This window comes from Mobula birostris, chromosome 11 (genome assembly GCF_030028105.1).
Source record: "Mobula birostris isolate sMobBir1 chromosome 11, sMobBir1.hap1, whole genome shotgun sequence".
NCBI classification, from domain to species: Eukaryota; Metazoa; Chordata; class Chondrichthyes; order Myliobatiformes; family Myliobatidae; genus Mobula; species Mobula birostris.
Genome location: NC_092380.1, coordinates 21,072,741 through 21,087,960, shown reverse-complemented (window position 1 = coordinate 21,087,960; position 15,220 = coordinate 21,072,741). Strand labels below are relative to the sequence as shown.

The following is a 15,220-nucleotide window of genomic DNA, read 5'->3' as shown; positions in this document are numbered from 1 at the left end:
TACTGTCGAAAGCATTTTAACTGGCTGCATTACCATCTGGTATGGGGAAGGGGGGCTACTGCACAGGATTGAAGTAAACTGCAGAGAGTTGTAAAGTTAGCCAGCCCCATCATGGGCACTAGCCTGCAGAGTATCCAGGTCATCTTCAGGGAGGTGACGTCCATCATTAAGGACCCCCACTCAACGATTCAGGGAGTTTCTTCCCCTCTGCCATCTGATTTCTGATTAGACATTGAACCCGTGAACACTACCTCACTATTCTTTTATTTCCTAATTATTTCACTACTTATTGAACTATTTAATAAATATACTTACTGTAATTCACAGTTCTCCTTTTTCTCTCTATTATCATGTATTGCATTGCACCATTAACAAATTTCACGATGTATGCTGGTGATAGTAGATCTGATTCTGGTTGGGTGGATCAGCCATGATCCTTTTGTGTGGTGGAATAGGTCTGAGGGGCTGGGTGGTGTCCTGCTCCCCTTCCTTGAGCTCTTCTAGCAGGTTCCCAGTGCTGGTGCCCAGTGAATGCGAGCTGGCATCTTTGATCCACAGTTACCAAGCACGGGAATGTGAATACGTCAGCGAGAGACAGAAATCTGTGGGAATCAGAGAAACCAGCTCATGGATATCTCTGTTCCTCCAGTCAACTTACAAAAATAAACTGGCGTCAGTTGGAATAACTTGGTTTGCATTCTGCCAACAAGCAGCTGTCACCATCAACAAGGCATCCCCTTTAACCACAGCATTTCTCTGCTCTGAAACGGAAATGTCAGAGTGACAGTATCTCTGGGCATTGTCTCACGGCAGCTTCCTTGCAGAGGAATACCTCCCTCAGGGAGTGTGGCAGGTTGCAGATCTGCTGAATGCCGGTTGGCCTAGGCTTTATTATCTTCCCTTGTTCTTATTAAAGTCAAGTCAAGTTATTTAACTATATACATGTATATAACATATATAACCTTATAATGTATATAGAAATAAGACAACATTTCTCCAAACCAGGGTGTAAAGCACAGTAGTACACATAACACACAATAACTTATGAAGGTACGGATAAAATCTACAGATGACTCACACATAAATAGCAAACTAAAGTGCATTACTATTAAATATTGTAAGGTATGGAACAGGTTAACCAGTGACACCTCGAATACCATGCGGCAGGGAGTTCAGAAGCCTAACGGCCTGAGGGAAGAAACTGTTTCCCTTCCTGACCGTTCTCATTTTTATGCATCGGAGTCTCCTGCCTGGCTGGATGGATGGGTGGGTGGGATCAAGGGCCCTGAGTACACAGCGCTCCTGATAAATGTTCCTGATGGATGGTAGGGAGACCCCTCTGATCTTCTCAGCTGTTCTCACAGTCCTGTGTAGGGATTTCTTGTCCGATGCTCAACTGCTCCCATTCCAGATGGAGCTGCAACTCAATGGTGCTCCTGTAAAATGCACTCAAGATGGAGGGTGGGGGAAGCCCTACTTGCCTCAATCATCTTAGGAAGTGAAGCACTGCTGTGCCTTCTTGTTCAGGGCGTGATAAGGTTCAAAGATTTGTTTTATTATCAAAGTAAGTATGCAGAATACAACTCTGAGGTTGGTCTTATTAAAATGTAGTGAACTGTTCATCCTGGGTCTATGTCTCTCTCTCCGGACTGGGCCATCACTGAGCTGCCAGTGGTTCAGAAGTCACAATAATTCAACAGCGTTTAAAGGTAGAACAGTAACTTCTGAGGAGTGGTAGACAGAATTATGAGGGGTGTAGGTGGGGGAAATGCAAGCAGGCTTTTCCCACTGAGGTCGGGTGGGACTACAACCAGAGGACATGGGTTAAGGGTGAAAGGTGAAAAGTTTAAGGGGAGCTCGGGGGTGGGCAGGGGGAGCTTCTTCACTCAGAGGGCGGTGAGAGTGTGGGATGAGCTGGCAGCACAAGTGGTGCATACCAGCTTGATTTCAATGTTCAAGGGGCATGGGTGGTAGGGGTATGGAGGGCCATATGGTCCCGGTGCATGCTGATGGGACTCGGCAGTTTGAATGGTTCAGCACTGGCTAGATGAGCCGAATGACCTGTTTCTGTGCTGTATTTTTTCATGACTCTAAGCCAACGCTTCTACATTAAAACAATGATAATTATTATAAATTCCCTCTCTGTGAAGAAAGTTGTGGCGGCCACCAGGAGCAAGTGGTAAATATCCATGTATTTCCACAGAGAATTCTCAGAACAGAGAACTGAACCTGTCTTTTTTTTTCTCTCTCTCAGATTTGCATCGGTATCATGCTTAATTAATCATCCAGCCCTGATTAGATTAGATTAGATTAGATTAGATTAGATTATGAGAACACTCAGTCCTCTTTATTGTCATTTAGAAATGCATACATGCATTATGAAATGATATCCGGAGTGATATCACAGAAAACAGGACAGACCAAAGACTAACACTGACAGAAACTCATAATTATAACATATAGTTACAGCAGTGCAAAGCAATACCATAATTTGATGAAGAACAAACCATGGGCATGGTAGATAAAGTCTCAGAAGTCCCGAGTCGATCGACTCCCGAGTACCCGATAGCAGGCAGCAAAAGGGAGAAACTCCCTGCCATAAACCTCCAGGCACCGTCAACTTGCCGATACCTTGGAAGCAGCCGACCACAGCCGAGACTGAACCCATCCGTCCGAAAACTTCGAGCTTCCGACCAGCCCCTCCGATACAGCCTCCTGAGCGCCATCCTCTGCCGAGCGCCTTCGACCTCTCCCCGGCCACTGAAACAAGCAAAGCCGAGGATTCGGGGCCTTCAGCTCCGGAGATTCCGGTTACCACACAGTAGCAGCGGCAGCGAAGCAGGCATTTCAGATGAAGGGTCTCGGCTGGAAACATCAATTGTTTAGTTCCCTCCATAGATGCTGCCTGACCTGCTGAGTTCCTCTAACATTTTGTACTTGTTCCAGCATCAGCAGAATCTCTCGTGTTTTTGTCATTGTGTTAATCTCTACAGAGGGACAGTGGAGAGCGATCAAATGTTTGCGTCACCGTCTGGTATGGGGGGGGCACTACAGGTGATCGAAAAAGCTGTAGAAAGTTTAAACTCTGCCAGCTCCATCATGGGCATCCAGGACACCTTCAAAAGGAGATGCCACAGAAAGGCAGTGTCCATTATTAAGGACCTCCATCACCCAGGATGTGCCCTCTTCTCATTGCTACCCTCAATAAGGAGGGTCAGGAGCCTGAAGACACACACCCAATGATTCAGGAACAGCTTCCTCCCCTCTGCCTTCAGATTTCTGAATGGGCATTGAACCCACCAACATTTCCTCAGTATTTTCCCTCTCTTTTTGCATGACCTATTTAATCTGTTTTATATATAATCTTATCGTAATGTATAGTTTTTATTACCATGGATTGTCGTGTATTGCTACCGCAATGCAATAAATTTCACGACATATGCCGGTGATATTAAACCTGCTTCTGATTATTTTATTGTTTATTTTACAGACGTTAAAGTTATGTATAATGTATGTATAACTTAACAGAAGTTAAATTATTGGTTGATATCCGGATCTGATGATGACCACCACGATTCTAGCTGGGCGGATGAGACGGTGTGAATATGTATAAGGTACAGAGGCAAAGTCTGAAACTTGCCACGGCTGAAACTGTTCAGCATGTGGTGCTGTGGAGACCGAATCAAGTTGGAGACACTTCATCCGAGTTAGCAATATCTGTGCCGGACCGGACATGAATTATTGTACAATTCTATAGTTGGGCGTGTTGGGGTAACCGGTGCATCGCCGCATTAATTACAGTACAGACTTTCACCCAAGCCGATCGTTTCCTCCGCAGCCGCGGATGCCGGTACAGTACCAGAGCTGCCGGCAGAGGGCAGCCGTGGGCGGCGGCCAGGTCCCACCTGGGCAGGTGACACTCACACCTTTCTGAGGAAACGAAACTGAGCGACAGTGAGACCGAGAGCAGGGGCGGGACCGCCCGAGGTTTGAGTTCAGTACAGCTGGCGCCTCCCCAGCCTGCGGACTGAGTGCCGGAGCTTTCAATCGGACCGGGCCGAGTTTTCCGGGATACGGCGAAGAACCCGAGGGAGGGGAGAGCACAAGGCAGGTAGGTGATGGAGGGAATTCCACTGTGGGAGCTTAGCATGGAGCAACGGGAAGCGTGGTCGCCTGTATCGATCCCGGTTTAGAATTCTGAATCTCACGCTCTGAATGATATGAGGTCCCCCACCACCCCCCTTCTCCCCGGTACTGCCCCGCCCCCACCACCCCCCTTCTCTCCGGTACTGCCCCGCCCCCACCACCCCCGCCTTCTCTCCGGTACTGCCCCGCCCCCACCACCCCCGCCTTCTCTCCGGTACTGCCCCGCCCCCACCACCCCCCTTCTCTCCGGTACTGCCCCGCCCCCACCACCCCCCTTCTCTCCGGTACTGCCCGCCCCCACCACCCCCTTCTCTCCGGTACTGCCCCGCCCCTCCACCACCCCCTTCTCTCCGGTACTGCCCCGCCCCCCCACCACCCCCTTCTCTCCGGTACTGACCACCCCTCCCTTCTCTCCGGTACTGCCCGCCCACCCCCACCACCCCCTTCTCCCCGGTACTGCCCCACCACCCCCTTCTCTCCGGTATTGCCCCCCCACCACCCCCCTTCTCTCCGGTATTGCCCCCCCCACCACCCCCCTTCTCTCCGGTACTGCCCCGCCCCCACCACCCCCGCCTTCTCTCCGGTACTGCCCCGCCCCCACCACCCGCCTTCTCTCCGGTACTGCCCGCCCCGACCCCACCCCCCTTCTCTCCGGTATTGCCCGCCCCGACCCCACCCCCCTTCTCTCCGGTATTGCCCCCCCCACCACCCCCTTCTCTCCGGTACTGCCCGCCCACCCCCACCACCCCCTTCTCTCCGGTACTGCCCGCCCACCCCCACCACCCCCTTCTCTCCGGTACTGCCCGCCCACCCCCACCACCCCCTTCTCTCCGGTACTGCCCGCCCACCCCCACCACCCCCTTCTCTCTGGTACTGTCTGCCCCCACCACCCCCCTTCTCTCCGGTACTGCCCGCCCACCACCCCCTTTCTCTCCGGTACTGCCCGCCCACCCCCACCACCCCCTTCTCTCCGGTACTGCCCGCCCACCCCCACCCCCACCCCCACCCCCACCACTCCCTTCTCTCTGGTACTGCCCCACCCCCACCACCACCACCACCACCCCCTTCTCTCTGGTACTGCCCCACCCCCTTCTCTCTGGTACTGCCCCACCCCTACCAGCACCCCCTTCTCTCCGGTACTACCCCACCCCCACCACCACCCCCCTTCTCTCGGGTACTGCCCCACCCTCACCAACACCCCCCTTCTCTCCGGTACTGCCCCCCCACCACCCCCTTCTCTCCAGTACTGCCCGCCCACCCCCACCACCCCCTTCCCTCTGGTACTGCCCCACCACCACCCCCCTACTCTCCGGTACTGCCTGCTCCCACCACCCCCCTTCTCTCCTGGTCCCACCACCCCCCTTCTCTCCTGGTCCCACATTTAACAACAGCAACATCTTGCCTCCCCAGTGCCTTTTGCACCCCGCCCAGGTGGGGGAGGGGCAGAAGAAATTGTCTGCGTCCCATCACCACTCCTAGGGAAAAAAGACATCTTGGCATCTTACCTTCTCCAAAGGCATATAGGGCTGTGAAAAAGATGGGAGGACGGGCCAGGTGTGCACCAACTCTGCTGACAGAGCCATCCACCCCCCCCACACCCCACTCTCCCAGGGCCACTGAGCCAGACTTGCCTCATCCCAGTATCAGAGAACTAACTCTCCCTGCGGCACCTCCGGGGCAGAGATACACATCTAAAAAGACCAGAACTCCAGTTATGAAGTAAGATTACAGGGAGCTGTGGGAACCATAGAGTTGTCATGATTGGGACAAGGCCTGCCAGTGTGCTAACGGCTTAGGTGGAGTGATCTTTGTCCAGTATCTTATGGAAAGTTTCCTCACACTATATATAGAAGGCCAGATGTGATTCTGCCCACAAACAGCATTCTCAAATCAACTTTTTCAAGTTCCTGTATAATACCATAAAAATTTACCTTGCCCAAATTTAGAACTTGAATCTGAGGGCTAGATCTGTCCCTTCCAATGATAGTTTAAAACTAATAGAACTCCGGACAGTAGTGCTCCCCCACTGAACACCTGAGTCACTTGTCCTGCCCTTCCTCACTGGATTTTTGCTCTCTCCCTGGTAGCACTGTGTGCTGAAACTTCCCTGAACACACTTCACACAACAAATAAACTCTTCTCAGGCTTCCAGCCGGGTACAAGTATCGATTTTAACCACATTTCAAAGACAGACTCTGCCATCTTCATCAGGATTGATGCCTGGGCATGTCTAGTCCAGTACCCTCGTTGTCCATCCCTCCTGATTGGTTAGTCCTCATCCAATCAGGTTTCCGCTGTCCCACCTTGTTTACAATTGATCCTTTTATGCTTCACATATTCTGCCTCATATAAGCTATTAGCACTATCTTGGTCCCAGTCAATTAGGATAATTGAAAACACCAACAACTGCAAAACTATTCTTGCAATTCTCCACAATCTCTCTGCATATTTGCCTCACTAACTCCCGTTGACTATTAGATACAATCCCAGCAAGGCGACCATCCCCTTTTGTCCAATCAGCTCCATCCATAAGACCTCACGAGGTGATCCCTCACTAGTTTAATCACAGCTACTGCCGCGATGTTCTCTTTAAATGCAACTCTCCCTCCTCTTTTTTTTCCTCCACTTCTGTCCTCATTCATCTGTCAGGGCAATGAGAGTAGACGTCAGGATGCTATGTCGCAGTTGTACAAGAGGGAATTCTGCCGAACACAAGACAAATGGGCCAAGCTTAGATGGGAGTGGCAGTCGGTAGGTGAGAGTTTGATAGGAACGCCTGTTTCTGTGCTGCATAGCCATGACTTTGCCTCTATAACTGAGGAACACAAGGTTCCCCGGAAGGGATATCACAGATAGAGAAGGTGGTGAAGAAGACTTTTGGTATAATGGCCTTCATCAGTCAGGGCATCGAGTATAGGAGCTGGGAGCTGGTGGTGCAGTTGTACAAGGCACTGGTGAAGCCATATTTGGAATATTGTGATCATTTTGCTCCTCCTGCTGTAGGAAAGTTGCCATTAAACTGGAAAAAGTGCAGGGACCTATGCTCACCCATAAAAGAAAACATCCTCTCCACATCCACTCTAATTAGCCTTTCAATATTTGATAAATTTCAATGACATGCCCTCATCATTCTTCTAAGCTCCAGTGAGTACATGTTCGGAGCCATCAAATGCTCCTCCTATGTTAACACTTTCATTCCTGGAATCATTCTTGTGAACTTCCTCTGGACCCTGTCCAATGCCGGCACATCTTTTCTCAGAACCACTCACAATAGTCCAGGTGTGGTCTGACCAATGGCGTAAAGCCTCAGTATTACATTCCTGCTCTTGTATTCTAGTCTTTTCAAAATTATATGATAACATTGCATTTACCTTCCTTACCACTGATTCAACCTGCAAGTTAACCGTGCACAAGAACTCCAAAGTCCCTTTGCAACTTTATTATTTGAATTTTCTCCCTGTTTAGATTAGATTAGATTAGATTCAACTTTATTGTCATTGTGCCGAGTACAGATACAAAGCCAATGAAATGCAGTTAGCATCTAAGCAGAAATGCAAAGAATAGTGTTATTTACAAAATAACTGCAAATAAAAAGTAAGTGCTACAGCACACAAATATAAAAGTACTGAGACAGTACAATATGGGTGCAATACTGCTTAGCGCTGTGATGTGAGGTTCAGCAGGGTCACAGCCTCAGGGAAGAAGCTCTTCTTGTGCCTGCTGGTGCAGGAGTGGAGGCTCCTGTAGCGCCTAGCGGATGGGAGGAGAGTAAAAAGTCCATGCTTAGGGTGAGATGCATCCCTGATAATGCTTTTCGCCCTGCCCAGGCAGCGTTTATGGTAGATGTTCTCAGTGGTGGGCAATTGGGTGACGATAATCCACTGGGCAGTTTTCACCACACGCTGGAGTGCTTTGCGGTCCGATACAGGACAATTGCCATACCACACTGAGATGCAGTTGGTGAGTATGTTCTCAATGGTACAGCGGTAAAAGGCCATCAGTATCCTGGGACAGAGGTGAGCTTTCTTGATGCTCCGCAGGAAATAAAGGCGTTTTGCGTTGTTTTGATCAGGATGGAGGAGTTCAGGGACCAGGTGAGATCCTCAGAAATGTGGACACCAAGGAATTTGAAGCATGATACATGCTCCACTACAGCTCCATTGATGTAGATGGGGACGTGAGTGTGGCTCCTGGCATGCCTGAAGTCCGCAATGATCTCCTTGGTCTTCTGGGTGTTAAGGGCCAGGTTGTTGTTGGCACACCACGCAGCCAGGTGCTGGACCTCGTCCCTGTAGGCCGAGATAATAGATAATGGTCTATGCCTTTATTCCTTCTACCAAATTGCACTATCCTACACGATATTCCATTTGCCCATTCTCCCTGTCTATCTAAATCCTTCTACTGACTCCCTGCTTCCTTAACACTACCTGTCCCTCCACCTTGTGGACACGTGGCCAAGTGGTTAAGGCATTGGACTACCGACCTGAAGGTCGTGAGTTCGAACCCCAGCCGAGGCAACATGTTGTGTCCTTGAGCAAGGTACTTAATCACACATTGCTCTGCGACAACACTGATGCCAAGCTGTATGGGTCCTAATACCCTTCCCTTGGACAACATTGGTATTGTGGAGAGGGGAGACTTGCAGCATGGGCAACTGCTGGTCTTCCATACAATCTTGGCCAGGCCTGTACCCTGGAGAGTGAAGACTTTCCAGGCGCAGATCCATGGTCTCGCAAGACTAACGGATGCCTTCCACCTAACTCCATGTCATCCGCAAACCTGGCCACAAAGCCATCAATTCAGACATCTAAGTCATTGACATATAATGTGAAAAGGAGCAGTCCCAATGCAGATCTCTGTAGAACACCACTAGTCATCAGTAGCCAACTAGAATAGGCCCCATTTATTCCCACATTTTGCCTCCTGCCAGTCAGCCCAATTGTCTGTCCATGCTGGTGTCATTCCTGTAATACCATGGGTTCTGATCTTGTTTTGCAGCCTCATGTGCAGCACCTTATCAAAGGCCTTCTGAAAATCCAAGTAATCAACATCCACTGACTCTCCTTTGTCTATCCTGCCTGTTATTTCCTCAAAGAATTCCAACAGATTTGTCAGGCATTGTTCCCTTAAGGAAACCATGCTGACTTTGGCTTATTTGCCATGCACTGTATCCCAAATATCCCAAAACCTCATCCTTAATAATGGACTCCAATATCTTGCCAACCACCGGAGTCAGGCAAAAGCAGGATCCTGTCCCACTCTGATCTCTGAATTCAGCCTCTTAATCCAGGGATGCTTAAGGAACAGCATTTCATCTGAGTAAATTACAGCCTGCAGCCACAGCTCCATCTTCCCCTCGACACAGATGTTACCTGACCTGAAACTTAACAGCATTTTCCTTTACTTGATACTCCCAGCAGCTGCAAACTTGCTCTCGCACTTCCCGAACTGTTTCCTCTCTCCCTGTGCTCTCACACCTCATCCGGCTAGGCCGCCGTCCTCTCCGGCCTCTCCCCATCAGCACTGCCCCTGCTTCCCGAAGTCCGTCCGCCTGACTTGCACTCCGCCGCAAAGGGAACCCACTCCTACTTCACCTGTGTGCAGCTCCCTTTCCTGCAGTGGTGAAAGTCCAGAATGGCAAGACCAATAAACGAGGAGGGAATGAGAACCATTCAGCCTTCATCTCTGTTGCAGAAACTGAGAGTGTGGAGTTCGCAGGAACCTATACAATTGTAACGGGACCATGCAGCCCAGACACAGGGAGGGTGGTCCCAGTGACTGGGAATTCCAGGATTGGGATTTGGTGTATACTTCTCAGACTGATATCTAGAGAGATTCCCTCATTGGTGGGGGTTGAGCAGTGGAGCTCCTTGGTGCATATGGCTGTGGATGGCATTACATTTAAGGAAGTAGATTTTTATTTTGAGAAACTTGAGATGGCAGTTACTGGAATCTGGAGCAACACACAGGATACTGAAGGAGCTCAGTGTCGGAGGCACCTGTGGGGTGATGTCTCGCCCTCCACAGAGATGGGGAGAAAAGTCCACCATTTCTCCACGGAGGTGACGAGAAAAGCTGGCTGCTTCCCCCTCCGCTGAAGCTGCCTGGCCTCCGGCTACCTCTGTTTTAGTTAAAGTTAATGGAAGTTTCATTGTAGCCCAGAATAACCCAAAACAACCCACTAACCACAGACGTCAATAGATTTCCTGGAGATACTGCTGGCTGACATGATTAATTGCTGTTGTCATGGTGCTGCCTTGACGTGTGCAACAGGTTCAACAGAAACTGAGCCTCAGAGACTAAGTAACATGGAATCAGCCCCTTTAAGTTTCCAGATCTGGTGAAATATTTTAAGTTTGTGCTCATGGGGCTTAAATTCACAATTCCTAGCCTTGGAACATGACGATTACATCATTAGTTCAACCAGTACTCATCCTGCAACATTCAGTCCCTCTCAGAAATATTTAGATTTGGCAAGGACTTGGTGCTGGTAGAGATGTTGTATGTTGGTGTTGGAGCAGACACCCTGCTTGAAATCTAGATCCTGTTAACTCCACGGTTTCCAATGATTTCCAGGGATCCACTTGTTCCCACTGAAGGACGTTTCTACATCAGATATCCACAGATGATCACAGGTTACATGGACAAAACAGGGATTTTGGAGCCTGCAGAAGAGTGGGTCGGAGGTGCTGGGAGACCCCACTGTTGAAGTGAGGGCAGGTTTACAGTTCTCACAATGCTGAGGGCCCTGTTCAAACTTGGGAAGCCGTCAGTACGTTAAAGCAGCTGTAACACATGGAGCTGTGTGCATGTGTGTGTAAAAGCATCCAGTGAGGAGCCTTACCTGTTGTGACTTTGACTGCCGTTTAAACTTAACCAAATGCACGGCCAGTTGCAGAATTACCATTCATCTTTCGTGCTACCTCTCCAGAGATGTGAAGCCAACGTTGCTTCAGATTCCCAGGAGTTGGTTTCAATAGGCACATTTAATGTCAGGGAAATGTATACAATATACATCCTGGAATTCTTTTCCTTTGCAAACACCCGCGAAAACAGAGGAGTGCCCCAAGGAATGAGTGACCGTTAAATGTTAGAACTCAAAAGCTCCCCCTCGACTTCCCCCTGCCACGCTCAAGCTGCAGCAAAGCAACGACCGTCCCCCTCCCCTGCCAGCAGAAAAGCATCGGTACCCCCACCGAGCACTCAAGCGTGCCGCAAAGCATCAATAAAGACACAGACTTGCAGTACCCCAAAGACTACTCATTCACCCGGTATTCAACATACCACAGGCTCTCTCTCTCCCTCTGATGCTGTTCCACCACTATCAGGATCACCCTGCAACAAACGAGGCCTGGTGGCTCAGGGAGAAAGGAGCATCATGGCTAACAGAAAATCTCACCTCCCACATGGGGACAATGAATGCTATGTTAGCAGCAGTCTGTGCTAAAGCTGTGCCAAATGATGATCAGCCATGATCACAGTGAATGGCAGTGCTGGCTCGAAGGGCTGAATGCCCTACTCCTGCACCTATTGTCTATTGTCAAAGCATCCTGGCCTCTGCTGTAGAAAAGCAGCATCCATCATCAAAGATCCTCACCACCCAGGCCTTGCTCTTTTCTCACTGCTGCCATCAGGTAGAAGGTACAGGTGCCTCAGGACTCACACCACCAGGTTCAAGAACAGTTGCTACCCCTCAACCATCAGGCTCTTGAACAAAAGAGGATAATTACTCTCATTCTACTTCTGGTGTTCCCACAACTGATGGTCTCACTTTAAGGACTCTTTATCTTGTTACTTCACACTCCCATTATTTATTGCTATTTATTTATATCATCATTTGCACAGCTTGTTGCTCATTGATCCTGTTTACAGTTACTATTCTATAGATTTGCTAAGTATGCCTGCAGGAAAAAGAATCTGAGGGTTGTATGTGCTGACATGTATGTACTCTGATAATCTATTTTACTTTGAACTTTGGATGTGTAGTCATCCTGTCAAGACCCCTCACTACATTGCACAGCAAGAGTTATCATTACAGTTTGGCTATTGTTCCCTTGAATTTAGACAGATCTAAGCTAGAGGAATTAAAATTTGACTGCTTTTGGAAAGGTTCATTGATTATGGACATATACTGAACCTGGGCAGACATCCTCTCTAAGGTGCCACAGATTGAAACCTTCACGTCAGTGAGTGACGTCCCAGAGCCATTTAGTAAGCTCCATGTAGACATTTCCCTGATTCAAGAGAAAGCAGGCAAAAAAATTATTAAGCGGTAACAAGAGTAGGGTTGTGCAAGCATACAGGAAGCAGATTAAAAAACCTGGTTGAATTGGAGCCATAGCAACAACTCTCGCTCAAGGTCAGCAAAACCAAAGAGCTGATCATTAACTATGGGAGGAAGATGCTGAAGGTCCATGAGCCCGTCTTCATTAGGGGATTGGAGGTGGAGAGGGTCCGTAACTTTAAATTCCTTGGCATTACCATACAGGTATCTTTTCTGGGACCAGTGCTTAAGTGCTGTTTGAAAGAAGGCACGACAGCACCTCTGCTTTCTTAGAAGTTTGTAAAGTTTTGGCACGTCAGCCAGAACTTTGAAAAACTTCTTCAGATGCACAGTGGGGTGTATTCTGACTGGTTGCATCACAGCTTGGTATGGAAACACCAATACCCAGGAACAGACATGTCCACATAAAGTAGTGTTTCCAGCCCAGTCCACCACAGGCAAAGCCCTCCCTATCAGTGAGCACATTTACAAGCGCTGCCAGAAGAAAGCAGTATCCATGTCAAAGGTCATGCCCTCTTCTTGCTTCTCCCACCTGTGGAATTCTTTGCCACAAGCAGCTGTGGAGGCCAAGTATACTAAAGACAGAGGTTGATAGATTCTTGATAAATACTCTACAACTCTTGTTTTCAGTTTTATTGACTGACTTAGTTACTTATTTATTTTTGGTTAATCTTTCTGGTTTAAAATGGCGCTATTGAAATTGGGCGACAGCTTACAGGCAAGGAATACAATGAAATACTTATAACTTTTTTCTGTGGTAAATGGTCATCATAAACAATGAAGAGGCGGGCAAAGGCAAGGCTGACTCGAGGGTTGAGCCATGCAGCGCAATGCAAAGTCAGAGCGTGTCATGTTCGAGGAGGAGTGGGGTCAAGGTGTGATTGAGACGATGTTGGAGTTGGAGCGACTGAGTGGGAGAGGAGTCGGTATGGAGGAGTTTCGGGGCCTGTCCGCCTAAACCGGGAGTGAGGTCCGATTGATTGAAGCGCCAAGTCGATTTGGAAAGGTCGAGTACGGTCTCGGGCTGGGCGGCAGGGTACAGACCCAGAGCATATCTCTGTGCCGGAGCCTGGCCCAGTGTTTGGATGATTTAAGCGCCAGCCCAGATAGACCGAAAAGGCAGGGTTGGACCACTTCCATTCGCTCTTACACGATACTTACTCCTTTCTCTGCGACGCTGAGGCTGTGAGACTGATCCAGCTGCTACGTGATCCAAGTTTGCGAGCTTTGCAGTGACTTTCCCACTGTGTGATGAACTGAGAGTGACACTATGGGCCCACTCTGGCTGCTCCAGGCTCCAGGACTACGGGTTCAATTTGGTTCAGAACACTGTTGTTTGCATGATTTGTTTTTTTTTTTCTCTTCCTCTGCACATTGGGTGTTGGTTTTTTAAAGTTGGGGCTCTCTCGTGTTTCTTGCTTTGTGGCTGCCTGCAAGCAGATGAATCGCAAGGTGTATAATTTGTACATTCTTTGATAATAAATGTACTTTGAATCATTGAATTTATTTATTCATTTATATTATTGTATTTATACCGACTTTTGCACAATGTGTTTTGCACATTGGTTGTTTGTCAATCTTTGTGCGTCATTTTTTTCTATTATTGTGTTGTATTTCTTTGTTTTACTGTGAATGCCTGCAAGAAAATTAATCTCAGGGTTGTATATCATGACATACATGTACTTTGATGATAAATACACTTTGATCTTCGAACTGGTAGGCCTAAAAGTGGACAATTCCTCTGATCCTGACGGAATGCATCCCAGGGTGCTGAAAGAAATGGCATAAGTTAAAGTAGAGTTGTTTGTGATAACTTGCTAAAAGTCTCTGGACTGTGTGCAGGTCCTGAAGGATTGAAAGACTCTGAATTTCACATCACCATTTAAAGAAAGGAGGTAGGCAAAAGGCCAGTTAGCTTAACACCTGCAATCGGGGAAAATGCTCGAAGTGATCATCAAGGAAGAAGTACTGAGACATCTGGATAGAAGTGGCTCCATCAGGCACAAACTTACTGGAGTTCATTCAAGACCTAATCTGAGAAATGGACAGAAGGGAACAGGTGGGTGTTGTATACTTTGGATTTCCAGAAGACTTTCAATTAAGGTGCCGCATAAAGGACTTGCCCATAAGGATGCACAGAGTAGGAGGTAATATACTAGCATATCTAGAGGGTTGAAAGCAGAGATTTGGGATAAATGTGTGTTTCTCTGGTTGGCAGAGTGCCACAGGTGCCAGTGCTAGGCCCACAATGGTTTACAATATACACTTACAATTTGGATGAGGGGACTGAGTTTGCTGATCGCACCAAATTGAGCGGAAAAGCAAATTATTGTACAGAGGATGTTTTAAATAGCATAGTACTCATTTGAGATGTTTTGTTCTCCATGGCTGCTGCCTGACCTGTTGCTTATTTTCAGAATTTTCTGTTTTAACAAACACACCTGGAAACTCAGGTAGTGCATTCCACGGACCAACCACTCTCTGAGTGGAAAAACCTTCCTCTAATATCCCCCTTGAACTTATCAAGTTATTGAAGTTATCAAGATGACAAATAGAAAGTTTGCCTTCATTGCCAGAAGGGTTGAATTTAAGAGCAAGGAGTCACTCTGCGGCTGTATGTGCAGTTCAGGGAATGGATCTGGGGCAGAGATGAGGGGGAACTGCTTTACCCAGAGAGTATAGAATGTGTGGAATTCTCTGCCCAGGGAAGCAGTAGAGGCAACCTGATGAAATGTATTTAAGACACAATTAGATAGATTTTTGCATAGTGGGGAATGAAGGGTTATGGGG

General features: G+C 48.3%; 1 protein-coding gene across 3 annotated transcripts in view; it reads left to right on the top strand.

The window, feature by feature from the left end:
• Nucleotides 1-3,909: 3,909 nt before the first annotated feature.
• LOC140205429 (circularly permutated Ras protein 1-like) overlaps nt 3,910-15,220 on the top strand; it is a 76,611-nt gene continuing 65,300 nt past the window's right edge. The window contains exon 1 of one of the 3 annotated variants that reach the window (XM_072273032.1): nt 3,910-4,107. The gene's annotated coding sequence lies outside the window, so the exon portion shown is untranslated. Of the gene's footprint in view, nt 4,112-15,220 lie in introns of all 3 variants that reach the window. The other 2 variants (XM_072273033.1, XM_072273031.1) reach the window with 2 other exon arrangements.